At 52.7% G+C, this 14599-nt stretch overlaps 1 protein-coding gene across 6 annotated transcripts in view; it reads left to right on the forward strand.

The window, feature by feature from the left end:
- The window catches only part of TCF20 (transcription factor 20), a 115284-nt gene that overhangs the window by 35215 nt on the left and 65470 nt on the right, over positions 1–14599 (forward strand). Inside the window, exon 1 of one of the 6 annotated variants that reach the window (XM_004937689.5) lies at positions 10769–10819. The exons of the other annotated variants lie outside the window; for them this stretch is intronic. The gene's annotated coding sequence lies outside the window, so the exon portion shown is untranslated. Of the gene's footprint in view, positions 1–10768; positions 10820–14599 lie in introns of those variants that run through there. 6 annotated transcript variants of the gene reach the window in all.

Below are 14599 nucleotides of genomic sequence, written 5' to 3' on the forward strand. Positions count from 1 at the left end.
CTGTTGTGTCTATTCATATTTAGTTATTTATACAACCATTTTCTCATGTACAGAGCTTGCTTTTTTTTTTTTTTTTTTTTTTTTGAGCTTTAATGCATGTATTCTTCCTTGCATTGTGTCAAACCTGTCGTGCCCTTGTTTTATAGCTTCTTGAATGGCTGTGTTGTGTGGTTCAAGGTGGGGCAGATCTGCATTGTAACTGAGGGTCCAAGCCAGACCTCTGGGCTCTCAGATCAGTGTCTAAAATCCAAGAAAGACAAAAGAGAAAGAAGGATGATTTCTGTGCTTTCTTAAAGATCTCTATATACGTTTGTGACACATCTGCTTCTGTAAATGGACATCTTCAAATGCAGCACTTGTCATTAAAATAAGTGTTTTGAGGAGGGGCTTAAAAGAACAAAAATAGGACGGTAGCTTTCTGCAGCCTCGCCACAAACAGCATTACAGTTGTACTGCAGACAAGCATTTAGCTTATGGCATTTGGTGGAACCAAAATGTTTGCGTAAATCTGATATTGGCGGAGCAGAATGTATGAGCGGATGATTGCCAGCGAGTTGATTTACCATGATGGGATTATAAGTTGTCATCTGGGCTATAGTAATTGACTCCATTTGCCATCCTTCTTCATTGCAGTAAGAAGTAAAACATCGGCTTAACCCATCAGGAGGTTGGTTAGTTTAGTGCTACTGTGACTCAGCTGACAAATGGCAACTCGTTAGTCATGGTAACTCAATTGCTTACTCCTGTGTTTGCATATCATGGGCTGGCTGCGATGGGCAGCCACTGTAAGTGGAAGGCAAGTGAAGGGGAAAGTTTGAGAGCTCCCGCTTGTAACCACGTTAATGACTGGTAGCATAGATTGAAGCAACTCTGGAAGGTTTGTCTGGGCCCACGCTGCTGTCCTGCCACAGTAAATGTGTCACCCGCATTGGAGCTGTGAATTCGTGTATTTAAAGTTTTGGCAGCACATAGACAAGGCTTAAGATGGCGTTATATGGGTTAGTAGCTCAGTCCCTGACCTCTGGCAGCTGGAGGGTTGACTCTGGAGAACATTTCCCTTGCTGAGTGCCAGGCCGGCCGCACGCGTCAGCCCATACCTTTGTGTTAGTCGACAGTAACGTGTGAAACCACCTGGCTCCAGCCTGCTCTAAGGGAAACCGCAGCCTCAGCCCTTGGGCTGCACATGTCCCACTCAAGGTCTAAAACCCCAAACAGCCCAGCTCGGGGCTGGGCTCTGCAGGAGGAAGCCGTGGGTGCCGCTAACAACGCGCTGTTTATGTGGGGAAGTTGGTGAGCCGGGGGCGAGCTTCCATCTCCTGTGCTGTCCTGAGCCGCTTTCTGTGGGCATTTGTCACCCGTGGTCCCCGTCCCCTGCCCGGGGAGCTGTGGGTGGGCTGGGGGGACCCGGCTCGGCGCCGCTTGCCATCCCCACGCCCCGCACTGAGCGCGTGCTTGGGCTTGTGCGCGTCTTCTGGACACCTTCCCGGTGAGTCTTCCAGAGAACGGCTGCAGATGAAACGCAATTAGACACAGATGGACGGGGGCTGGGGGAGGGGGCGGCGGGGCCAGCTTGAACATGGGGGGAGGGTAGAGATTAATTGCCAGGCCGCCAGGCGAGGGGCCGGCGTGCAGAGCGCCGAGGGTCCCTGCCAGGAGACACGGGCTAGGCCAGGGCCGGGCACCCGAGGAGGATCCTCTGCTCTCGCAGCACGCTGTGGTTGTTTGGGAGCCCGGGGGAGCGGCAGGCGTGTCTCAGGGATGATTAATCATGGATGGCAGCAGCGGGGAAAATGAGCGCAGGGCGCACACCGAGGCCAACGCAGCCTCTGCCCCTGCGTGCCGCTGGCTTGCCGGCAGCAATCCCTGCTGCTCCCAAATCTGGCCCAGGAGGAGGGCAGGCCGTGGCTCGGCTCCTCGTCCGCCCCGGCCTTTGGGGCTCCACAAACTCAGATCTCTCGGGTGCGGGGAAGAATGAAAACAGTGTGAGAGCGGGGAGGTGAGCTGGGCCTGGTGGGAGGAGAGGCAGACGGGCTGGAGGTTTAATTAGCGAGGAGTGTGGAAAAAAAAACAACAGTGAGTTTGGCAGCAGCGGGCACTGAGTGGTTGTTGGTCTGAGAGGTGGGGACAGGGTGAGGGCAGTCCGAGTCGGGCAGATGTCCCTGGGCTTCAGGACTTGTCAGCCTCCTCTCCCTCCACACCCTGGCACTACCTGAAAAACCTGAGTTTTACACGCAGATTGGTTTCTGTTTAAGGGTGGGTGTTGGATTGGTGTTGAGCCTCCAGAATTCAACTTCTTATAGCCTGGAAGTAAAGGTCAAGAAGTAGAAATGTGGGGGTTTTCTGCCCTTGTCAGTATTTTTAGAGAGGTCAGAGTCCTGCATGAACAGAGATCCAGAAGATGGGAATATCAGAAACTTCCCAAATAGGAAATGCATGATTATACCAGCAGAGCTGGGCGGCCTGCTTACCACGTCTCCCAGTCCAGCTATTACCTGTGTGGTCTGCATGCACATCTCAGGTTCCCCTCTCAGCTCCTCCTGCAAGTCACTGAAAGCTTCCCCTTCTCTCTGCATCCCTCCACCAGAGATAAGGCAGCATTCTTTCCACCATCACTGTTGTTTCCAGTGGATGGTGTCAAAGTGTTCCTAGTTTTCCCTTAATCTCAAAGACATACCAACCATCACTTGGTTCTTCTGGGGAGCTTTGTACTGGAACATTTGATTATTTGCCCAGAGAAGGGTGCCCCATCCCTGAAGGTTCAAGGCCAGGTTGGAAGGGGCGCTGGGCAGCCTGAGCTGCTGGGTGGCAGCCCTGCCCACGGCAGTGGGTTGGAACTGGGTGGGCTTTGGGGACCCTTTCTACCTAAGCCAATCTATGATTATATTTTCCTGCCCCTTGTTTACCTCTGCTCTAGATTTCTTCAGAAACCCTTAACTTAGTGCTGTCTCCTGTAACTGAGATGGAATATCTCAGATAATTTTGGTAGGGTTGCATGGACATGCTGCCTTTATGTTCCCTAAAGATTGCCAGCAAGTTATTTAATGCTTATAAGCAACCCCTTATTTTCCACGTGCCACTTCCTTGTGCAGTTCATAGTAGTAGAAGGCCCTGATTTCTTCCTCTCTCTGTTTTTTTTTTTTCCTGCTGTTTAATGTGTAGCTAAGTAATATTTCACAAAGAAGGGAGAAGGAGGGCATACAGATTGTTCAGGCTCTGGAATGGAGCAGATTTTGCAGGACAGAGTTCATTGCTGTTGGGAAATGCAGCATGCTGCAGGGCTGTGTGCTGCAGAGGAGGGTAGAGGTACCCTTGCAGCGCTGTTCTGGGATCCCTAGATTAAAAAAAAAGCCGTATCATTTTCCAAACAGGATTGAAACATGTTAGTGGCAGCAGAATCTGACAAAACCAAGAGCCGGAATGAAATACTTAATGCTCCTCCCTGTGAGACCTCTACTCGCAGTCAGTAGTCATGGAAAACAGGACAAAACAGATTTGGATTCCCGAGTTTGTGAATAGCGCTTCTTTATTCGCCGCTGCTGTGGAGCGAGGTGTTTTCCTCTCCTCCCCAGTTTGGCAGACCTCCTCTGTGGTGTTCGTAGCCCATGGTGGTAATGTGAAGAAGCTGCTGGAAGCAGTTGGCGTGTTGCAGAGCTGTGCCGTGGGATAAGTGCTGAAGGTAGCAGATAGTCTGGCAAGTTTTGCTCTGCTTTTTGCTCTGCTGGATATGTTTTCTGTAATATGGAGCCACTGGAGTAGGTGAGAATAGGGTTTGTTCCCCTCGGCCCCTCTGACACTAGCCCAGCTCATCTAACTCTGGAGTGTGAGTGAGGGCTTGGGCAGTACTGAACTCCTCCATGTTGTTGAGAGCGTGTGTTGAGAGCAAGCCAAGGGACTGGAGGTGTCTGTGCACTTGAGGCCCACACAGAATTGCCATTTTTCACCTAAAGCCTTCCCAAGGATAGTTTTTCTAAGGGAGAGCAGTGAAGGGAAGGGACAGCTCACCCTCTTGCCTTCTCTCCTTTCATTCAAGGAGGTGATGGAGTCAAGGCGTACATCACAACATGCGTGATTTAAGAAAAAGGAAGAAAACAGGGCAAGAGGACATCATCTGCTACCTCGCCTCACTTGGAGGAGTGCAACTGTAGTCACGTTGGGACAGGGATGATGCTGTAATGGGGAAAAGCTTCTACCTTTGGACTGTTGGAGCATTTGGGGCATTATGTAGTCCTTCTCCAGCCCTGGGGACTCCACGTGGAGCGTGGGTGAAGTGCTCAGCAGAGGTGGGGAACGGCCCTTGGTTGCTGCAGCAGGCTGGACGCTGCAGAGCATCCTGGCTCTCTGGGGGAACACATCTCCACCAGGGCTGTGCAGCCCCCTGCCCTGCCCAGGGGTGCTTTCCGACAGCGTACAGCAAGCTTTCCAAGGTAGCAGAGCTGGGGGCTGGCTGCCAGGCTGCCTTTAATTCCCCCAGCTGGCAAACAGGAGGCCTGTGTCGGTTGCCGGGGCAATGGTGGGAAGCTGTGTTGTTTAATGAAGCGTTGGGAAGGCTGCTGTTGGTTTTGGGGAGCGGAGGCTCCCCCGAGGCACAGGGGTGTCTGCCAAGGGGCTGCCAAGCTGGGATGCGGTGGGTGGTGCTGGTTGATGTTGCCCTTCCAGCAGAGCATGGCGGGCACCGGTGTGTTTGGTCCCCGCCCCTCAGGTCTGTGCCCCTTCCCCTCAACTTGTCCTCTGCCCAACACACCCCTGAGAAGTCTTCTCTGCCCCACTCCTGCAGTGGAACAGCAATTACCTGAACTTGCTCTCTTGATTTAAGCAAATGAAGACTCAGAGCATCAGTGTCTTCATAGTAAAGGTGATTTACAAAGGAGGGAGAGGAGAAGGGGCGGGGGGGGGGGGAATAAAAGAAGGCCTTGCATTTATGCTCCTTTCCAGTGTCTCTTTATAATTTAAAAAGGAGAGAGCGTGGGGCTTGGGCTTTCTTATCCCTCTTTGCCTCTTTTCTTCGCAGCATGTTGTTTAGAGCACAAAAGGAATGGTGGGCTTGTTTAACCTTGGGGGGAGGGGGCTCCACGGACAGCCCCGGCACTAATAGGCTTAGGGCTATTCAGATAAAACTTCATTAACTGATTATTTAAAAAAAAAAAAAAAAAAGCAAACCCTCTCACTCAGACCTGTTAAAAACCAAGGGAGTTTAAATGGGTGCGAACAAACAAATATTAGGTGGAGAGCTTGTTTGAAAGTTCAGTAAGCCATGTCCATTTAATTCGAGGCTAAGAAAAATGCTCCCAGACCACAAGCCCATGAGTTTTCAGGGGAAAAAAAAATATAAAAGGCTTAATAAGACGGCTCTCTTGCAAAGGAAAAAGAAAAAAAAAAAGCCCACAACAAAAAGCAACAGCAGAAAGCTGGGCTCTTTCATATGTTGAGCTGTATCTGTGTTTTGCAAGGATGCGCAGAAGGGAATGCACCTGATTTCAATCCCCCCCCCCATCCCCCCCTCCCTTCCCTGCTCAACACCTGCCCGCTGCCAGGGCTGCAGCATCCCACGGGCGGTCCAGAGCTTCCATGTGCAGGAGAAGGAGCCTTTCCCCCGGCGTGAAGCCCACAGCCATCCAAACTCTCCTACCCCCTGTTGCTATCCTCCCTCTCCATCCCGTTTCTGCCTGCCTGGAGCGCCGCGCGGGGCTGCTAATTAAAAACCTTGGAGGGGGATATTATGGAGTTAACAGTAGTTATTTGTGAGGCTGCTGTGGGGGGGGGGAGAGCGATCCATCCCCGGGGAGAGCGGCACTGACGAGGGGTGGGGGGAGCGGGAGGGAGGAGGAAGTGGGGGCGAGATTGGCAGGTGACTGCCAGCTCCGACGAGATGACAGCGGCAGCAGCTCCGCCAGTCCCACTTGAGCACTGCACTGCAGGTACTGGGTTAATGGGTGGGAAGTGGTGAAGAAGAATATCAGGGTGGGTGGCTGGAGGGGAGGGCGTCGGCGTGGGGGAGCGGATTTCTGCCGAAAGCCGACATGGAGCTGACACTCCGTATATACATGCAATCATTAGACTTCTCGTTCCCAAGAATATTTTCCTTCATATCGTTTTAAAAAATGCAGAGAAAGCTTTCCCCGAAGCCGACAGTATTCTACCTACAAGCACTCCCCCCTTGCCAATATTACCACGTTCTACAGAAACGGTCTGAAATGCTGTGCTATTTTTGACCGTTTCTTCAGGATATTTGTAGTGAAATTTTAATTTTTCAGGTGCCAGGAATAGGCTCCTGGGTCCCACATCTTCCCTTTATAACGAGGCCTTTTTACTGAACGTGAGGCTGCATTACAATCTAAACCTCACAATTTTCTTGTTTGATGATACTGACTATCCAACTAGAAAATTCACGTATCCTCCTTTTGCAGGACTGGCAGGTAGGACCCAGGCTGAGGTCCTGACTGACATCTGCAGACAACATTCCCGGCCGTGCTTTCTCTCTCTCTCTCTCTCTTTTTTCCTCGGAGGGTAAAACATCTGTTTGCAGAGGGCTGAGGACATGAGCTGCACAGGGAGATAAAAGCAAAGAGCCCTCATCCCATAAGAGTTCATAGATCTGTAACTCAGGGGGCTGGCAACAGGGTTTGGCAGGGGTTGAAATCCTTCTGTCTTTTTCCCTTCTCCCGTGTTTGAGCTTTAAAAACAAAAACAACCAGGGTTATCTCAGACGTCCAATAGCGAGGATTTAGATGTCAGCCTTGCTATCAGCTTCATTCTTTGTGTACAAAGAGAGAAGGAGGATCACACGTTTGCGCCTAAGCTGCGCAGAGTGGTGCCTCGGTTTATCGCAAGGGGGGGGAAGCGGTGCCTCTCCCCTTATACCACAGCAGAGTCTGGCCCCGAGGGTCTTACGCAGCCTGCCCTCCCTCTCCTGCAGCAGGAATCAAGTTGAAGGAATCGGGGCTGGGAGTTCAAGGCGCACGTGTGGCTGTAGACCTACAGGATCTACAGGAGAGAGGAAGCTTAGAGAAATGCCTGTGCTTCACCGCATCCCTGCCGCCGCCACCAGACACCTGTAAAGTATTTAGCCATAAAAACGTTGCATTTTCCCTTTCATCTGTTACGGCTACGCAGTGGACCACCACCTATGTCCCCACATCTGTGATCTTGCAGGCTTTAGCCCAGAAACCAGGTAGGATGTTTTGAGCTGTGAAAACAGTTGGCAGGCTGCTCTATACGGCACAGTGAACCTGTGGCTCAGACGCGTGCTGATGCGCTTGTCGGAAACGCCTGCAACAAAAGGGGCAAATGCCCTTTTCCATGCTGACCTAGGCATGTTGATCTATGTTATACGTGGAGATATATATTTTGACGACAATGGCAACTTCTTGTCAGGCAAGTAAGCCTACTGAATGGCAGCGTGGCCACAGCCATTCGTTGTGAGGCCTTCTGGGCTGGACTTCACGAGTCGCGGTAGGGCCGGTTTCAGAACAGACCTGGTTTTTAGGCTGTTGACTGCTCACAGTCTTCTCTGAGCAGCACTAGGAGCTCTGGGCATTCAGCAGCTTTGAAAATTACATTATAGGCATCTTAAATGGCACTTTTCAAGTGTGCACTCATTTTATAGCTTAGCAGCCGGCCTTTTGGCCATATATATAGATCACACACGCATAGAACTGCTTACTAGGAACAGCGGTTATTTCAATCTGAAGAGGAATTACACATTTCCCTTTGGACTTCTTCCCCTCTTCTCTGCGGGATGAGGATGCGCCTGGTTCCCCGACGTGTGGAGAGCTCAAGCTGCACCCTGAAGCTCTCTGCCCATCTCTGCTGGAACTGAAGGGGCTCATGGCCATAAAGTGCTGCCCGCTGTCTGGGTGACCGCACCACAACTGGCTGTGTTCCCAGTGTGACTGATAGGTGGCCGCGGGGTTCAGATGCGCGGAGCCTTGCTCGGGGGTGAAGGGGATGGGAGAAGAACCTGTAACTCAGATCCCACAGTTAATAGGATTGAAATTTGGGGCAATTCTCAGGGTAGCAGGAAGCTGGTTAGACAAAGCCAACGCTGGGAACTCATTTTAATTTCAACCATCTTGTGCCTGTGTAGTTGGCTGTCTTTGTTTAAAGAACTTGGCCTTCAGGTAGGTTTTATTGGGGCTGCTTGCATATCCAAAGAAGATGAATGGCTTTCCTTGAGAAGCTCTGCCAGCACCTTTGCACCCCGGCTCTCCTCCAGCCCCGGTTTTCTCTCCTCCCTAATCTCCCAGTGCCCGGCAGCAAGCCTTTAGGGTACATGCGCAAGTGAAAGGAGCCGGAGTTGGGGAATTAATATTCCTGGAACATAACACCAGCAGCATGCACACGCTGAGGAGAATATTAGAGCTATTAGCGGTGGGAGTTTGGAGTGCATGCAATATCTAGATGGAGAATTCAGTGTGATTAATCTGCCTCTAAGCAGCAGCCTCCGGGCTCTGGGAATTCTGTGGCACGTTTGAAATCAGAACTTTTTTTAATTACCTTTCCGCATCAACAAAACAATCGCAGTTGTGCGAAAAGAAGCCCCTGTTCAGCCCCTGCCCTGGCTCTGCTTTTGTGGTTTGGGACGAGACGCGCTGCCAAAGCCCTGCACTTTGCACCAGCGCAGAGGGATGCAGCCTGGGCACCTTGGCCGCCCTCCAAGGCGGGTAATGGTGGTGTGGGCCAAGGCGGAGCACGCCTGGTCTCGTTTGCGCGCACGTTGGGTTTCTTGCTTTCCTTGCTCCTTCGCCCTGCTCTTCCCACAGCTGCGAGCACCCTGGCACTGCAGCAGCCATGTTGTATGCCTTGCTGAGGGAGGTCCCCAAGGAAAAGGACGGGGGCAAACATGGAGGCAGGAGGGGAGAAAACAATCCAATGGGATTCGGTTGTAACGAAATTGCAGCCAAACAGGGAGCGTGGCTCTCTGGGGAGTATGGTGGGCACAGAGTCAGGCGGGCGCCCGTAGTGTGCCAGCTCTCCTCCCTCTCTGAAGGAGAGCTCATCCCTTCCGTGGCAGCCTGTTGTATTGCTGCGCTGGCACTGGAAGCTGTACAACGACACAGGCAGCCAGGGAACATCTTCCCAGGTGCCGCGGCCGTGCCAGGGCTGGGAAGAAAACGCTCGCAGCGCCTGAGGCGCTGGCATTCAGAGCCCATGGATGGAGCAGCTCCGGCACCGAGGAGCCTCTCAGAGCCTCTACCTGACAGCCTGGCGGGGATCTGGGTGGCTTCCCTTATGCATCCCGCTTGCTGCACGCAGCATGGCTATCCGTGCTCCATCCCCGGGTTGGCCTTGGAGAGGGCTGGAGCGGCGGCTGCAGAAGGGTGGACACGCTGCGAGGAGCACAGCTGCCTCCCCTTTGGCTCTGCGGTTCAGATAACTTTATAGCATCGCCTGCAATTAGCGCTCTGTAATTTTTATACACATATATTTTTGCACTTGGCTTGGCTGTGGCTGTGCCCTTGGCTTATTATCCCCCTGCATTCCTGGCCTGCGGGCATGATTAGCGCAGCGCAGGGCTTTGGGGTTGCCGCTCTCCAAAAGGACGACGAAAATTCTGCTTTAAACACAAATAACAGGGCTTTATTTTTTTGCCCGTTTACCAACATATTTGAGGTTGTGTTACATTTTGGTAAACTGCTGTAAAAAAAATATATATATATCCAACTGAATAAACAAAGAAAACCCCAATTCCTGCAACTGTCCTGTTTGCATTAAGCCAATACTCAGTAAATCCCCTTTTTTGGGGGGGGCTGTTTCAGAAATGTACGTTAATATCGTGCTCTTTTGCAACATCCAGGCATTGCTCTGCATTCTGAGCCTTCGGGTATTTCTTTTACCCACCCCAGCCTCCCAGGGCACCTAAAAACTGAAAATCGGATGGAGAACCGAAAACCTCGCTGCTTATTGCCTTCCTTAGGCCTCACGTTCAACTCCGTTACCTTAAGCCTGACCTTTACTACCCCTTTCATTCCAATTATAGCTTAAAAGTGGTTTCAGATCCTCAAGTGGGAGAAAAAAAGCAATCGAGTGCGTGCTAATTAGCGTTACCTCAGCCCAACCCGCCGCTGCCAGACCTGTGTCGCCGCGCGTCACTGCCGGCTTCTCCAGCGCTGCGACCTGCAGTCCCGAGTTCCCCCGGCCCCTTTGCCTTCCCGCCACCCCCCGGCACCTCTCTTTCCCTGTCTCAGCCCTCGGTCTCAGCCCCAGCACGGCGGGGGTGGGCGGCTCGGTCCCAAAGGGCTGCGGGCGATGGGCAGTGCTGGAGGACGGCGCTGGTGCGGGGCTCGCTGCCCGTCCTGCCCAGACCGCTCGTGAAAGGTATTCCCGGTGCGGTCACAAACTTTATTTTTTGATTTGTTATTTTTCTTTTTTTTTTTTTTTTTTTTTTTTTTGCGGGTGGGGGGATGGGGAGGGACGAGGAAAGAGAACGGGCTTTTTACTAAAAAAAAAAAAAAAAGAAAAAAGAAAAAAAAAAAGCCATTTTCTGGGCCAGCCGTTTCCTGAGTTCCCTTTGTTACTACTGCAGATATGTGTTTGAATAAGAGCCTTTTCCCCTCCCCTCTCCTCATCCTCCCCGTTCTGCCTTGCAGTGAAGTCACAGTCCGGTGTTTGTGGGCTCGCTGTGATGTCACAGCCCCAGCCTTGTGACTTCACTCTGCTCAGGCAGAAGGTGCAGACGGGGCTGAGAGAGGAGAAAAAAAAGCCCCCTCCTCTTCCCTCCCCCCCCCCCCTCCACCCTCTCGGTTTATAAAACCAGTAGCTGAGATAAATCGGAAGGGGGTGGGGAGAAGCAGCAGGGAAAGCTGAGAAAGATGCCAGAAAGGTACAGTAAATGGGCTTTATGTCTCTCTCTCTTTCTCGAAAGTTTAGAGTGTAAAAGAGGCCGCATCCGGCAGGCCACGCGCGCGGCCGCCCGCCCGCCCGTGTCTGCGTGTCACCCCGTGACGCCGCGGCCGCCCGAGGGTGCGTGTGTGTATGTGAGTGTGTGAGTGTGCGTGCGCGGGGGGGGCGCGGGCAGGGGCTGCGGCGTCTCGCAGGGACGCAGCTGGGGCAGAGCTCCCCGCCGACGCCGGGCCCCAGCTGTTGGCTGCTCGCCGCAGCCCGGCTCCAGCCTGCAGCCCGACATAAATGGGTTATTGGGTTGGTGCGTGTGCCTGCGTGGTTTGTTTGTATTTGTAGCCGTTTCTGATTCCCCTCTCTTCCCCGCATCGCGGTTTTTTTTTTTGTTTTTTTTTTTTTTGTTTCGGTTTCAGAGGGGTTTGTTGTTTTCCTCCAGCTCTGCAGGTTGGGAGCGGGGTGGGGGCCCTGACGGCGGTGGGAGGAGGAGGGCAGGGCCTCGGGGTCACATTCGCCAGGGCTGAGAGAAGGGGTTTCTTTTTTAATATCTTCATAGATACAGATATATATATATATGTATTTGGACACAATAGCAGTGCGGGTGCACCAGCAAAGAGCAACCTCAAAAAAAAAAAAAAAAGAGAGAGAAGGGGGTGGAGGAAGGGGGGTGGGGGGGCAGTTTGCCCCTCCCTTCTTCTTCAGCATTTTTTTTTTTTCCCTGTGTCCAATTTAGCGTTCATTTGAGATTTCGGACAAAGGCGGGGGCAGTGGGTGGGCTGCTTTGAGTTTTGTGATATAATACGAGTGGAGCGAGAGAGTAAAACGCAGACAATTAGGGATCGGCGCGAGGGCTTTGCTCATTCAGCCTGCCGAGGAAGCCGTCATTTTGTGTTAGCGCGTGTGTCTGGAGGAGGAAGGGGAGCCGAGAGTGACAGGGGAAGGATGCTCGGCACCGTGTTGCGTTTGTACTCGCTAAGTGCCCGCTCCGGGAAACGGGGGCTTCAGAAGAGACGGATCGGGGAGCGGGGGGTCCTTCTAGATTTGCTCCCGCGGTGAAGCCGCTTCGGGCTGCTGCCAGCGTGTCACGGGGCTGCATCCTGGGAAGGGAAAAGGCCAGGAAACGGGCAGAGCACGCAGGTGTCAGCCCCGTGTCCCGGCGCTGCCCCACACCTCGCCCCGATGGCCGATGGCCGCCCCGCTCGGCCTGGCCCCGCCGTGCCTCACGGCCCCGCCACCGCCGCGCTGGGCTTCGCCGCCGCCGGGTCACCGGGGTCCCTCCGCCGCCGCGCGTCCACCCCCGCGACCCGCAGCGCGTCCCGCTTTTGTATTTATTTATTGCTCCCTGTCAACTGCTGGACCCTGGCTGTCCTCTGCCAGCACGTCTCAAGGCTGATGAATAGCACCCCCTGCAGTTACAGGGCTGAGCTTTTGTAGCGCGGATGTATAATTAATCGTGCGGCACTTTTGCAGTCGGAGCAGGCCGGCGGGCGTGGGGAAGGCCCCATTTGCAGCTCGGCGGCCCTCTGGCCTCACCCTGCCCTGACGCCCGCGGAGACCTCCGCAGGCGGAGAATCCGGGTCTCGGGTGGCAAAATAGCCCAAGCCCAAAGCACTGCTGCTCATTGGGACCCCTGCCCCAACCCACAAAGACTTGTGTGGGGTTCTGGGCATCTCAGCACCGTCGTGACGGTGTTGTTTAAGGGATTTGTGGTCTCCCCCTTCTCAGAGGGGAGGTGAGGGCTCTCAGAGGGCAGGAGTGCCCCCGTCGCCCCTTAGGGTGAGCTGAAAGGCCTGCCGTCCTCCTCAGCTCTCTGGGGGGCAGCCGTGGCGGCCTCCTGGTTGGACCAGCCACTGCAGGGGCGACAAGAGGCACGGAGCCCATGAAATGGAGGGCAGGGGACATCCAGGGCGTGATTTAGCTACGATTAGACACAGGAGAGGTTTTAAGCCTCATCGTCTTGTCTGGGTACAGTGGGATTGTTCCCTGCAGGATTCTCCTCAGCTCTTTATCTACACCTGCTTTTATATGACTCCTGAAAGAGCAAGAAAACAGCAAAGAAAACCTTTTGCTTTGAATTGTGTTCATCTGGGGACATCCGCCGCACAGGACTGTATCCAGAGACGCTCGGGGAGAGGGAGCGGTACATGGCTCCAACCCCATGCCAGGATGTGAAGGGATTAAATCTCTTTCCAAAGCTAAGTGAAAGGTCCCCAGGTGTCTTCTCTCAGGCACAGAGATTGTGGTGGGAGAAGTGAGGCAGGATCCAGCTGGGTAAGAGACCTCATCAAGAGGATAAAAGCATTTAGGGTAGAGGACAGTCTGTCTCCCTGAGTGGGGAGAAGCAATCAGTGTGAATGTGTAAGGGGCTCTCAGAAAGCCCTAGGCAGGAGACGCTTGTACCAGAGCTGCCTTTCCAGGCAGTGGTGAAGGGGAACAAGCTGCAAGCATTAATTGGTTCCCCCTCTCTGCTAAAATATTCCCTTTCTTGTGACGACCTTTTTTTTTTTTTGTCTTTCTCCAACTTCTCTTCAGTCTCAATGTGGGGAACTGCTAAGGAAACCCCCTACTTACCACCTAAGGCTAGTTGCTGACTTACTGTTTCTGGAGATGAGATAATGCTGGCTGATTACGAACAGGGTGACTACCCTTTCTCATCAGCGCTAGGAGAAAGCCGGCACCTTGGTCTGCAGCCTGAGGGATGAATCACGCTGCAGGAGTGGGAAGCACGGCTGGTTTCAGAGATGAGAAGTCATCCCGAGGCTCACCCCCGCCTTCCCCTGTGTGGCCGCAGTGGGGGACTCCCGAGCCGCAGGCTGCTTCCACGGGGAGGTGGAATTTCACCCCAGCCCAACGCTTCCTCTCTGCCAGCTTAAACAGCTTCTCTCCTTAGGCCTGGGTTCAGCCACAGTTGGCTGAACTGAGTAGGCCCCTCTCTGTAGACTGCAGTCCTCCAGAGTGCTTCTGCTTCTTGTGAAAGAATTTGTGCTGGGATTTCCTTTTATGTTATTTGTGGCTATGGGCTATTTCTAAAATTAGCTGATGGAGTTGATAAGTAGACGTGCGTCTTGCTTATTGAGTCTTTTCTTCTTGTGCTTGCTGGTGATGCTCTGAGAAGAGGAGCCTACCTTCTTTTGGGAGCCCTGATGGAACAGGCAGCATGTTAAGTCAAGTTACCCTGAGCGCATTTACAGAAAAGTTAAATAGGTGGCCTCCATTCCTAGTCACCTGTGGGACAACTCTGAGCGCTGGTAAAGTTCCAAGCTGCAGGAGAGCATCTCTACAAGAGGAGTGGTGACAGCCCCAGTACACGAGCAGAGGTTTTGTTAGCATAAACCTGAAGTCGCTGATGGTCGACGGCTGGAAGGGTTCCTTGAATCCTGCAGTAGAAACTATGTCAGGTTCTACTAGATGCACCCATCACTTGGACCCTTCTAAAGGTCTGCACAGACTTTACTGGATTAAATGCTAATCTTCTTAACCCAAGTTGGTTTACTCTATTACCTCATAGCACTGCCGTCACTTGGGGTATGTGACTTAAGGGAATACGTGCCTCTTTACCCCACCCCTAAGGTAGTGCTCCTCAATACTGAAGATGCTGGGTTTAAAGCTCGAAGGTCTGTTCTCATGTTCTCTACCCTTCCTTGCAACTGAGTGTGACTTTAAAGGAACACGGGGCACTAAAATAAGAAATCAGTGTCTTCTGAAATTTAGAATTAGGGCTTTTGAGCATTGTATGTACTCTTATGAGTCTCAAGATACAAAGTAA

Source organism: Gallus gallus, chromosome 1, assembly GCF_016699485.2.
Source record: "Gallus gallus isolate bGalGal1 chromosome 1, bGalGal1.mat.broiler.GRCg7b, whole genome shotgun sequence".
Taxonomy (NCBI): domain Eukaryota; kingdom Metazoa; phylum Chordata; class Aves; order Galliformes; family Phasianidae; genus Gallus; species Gallus gallus.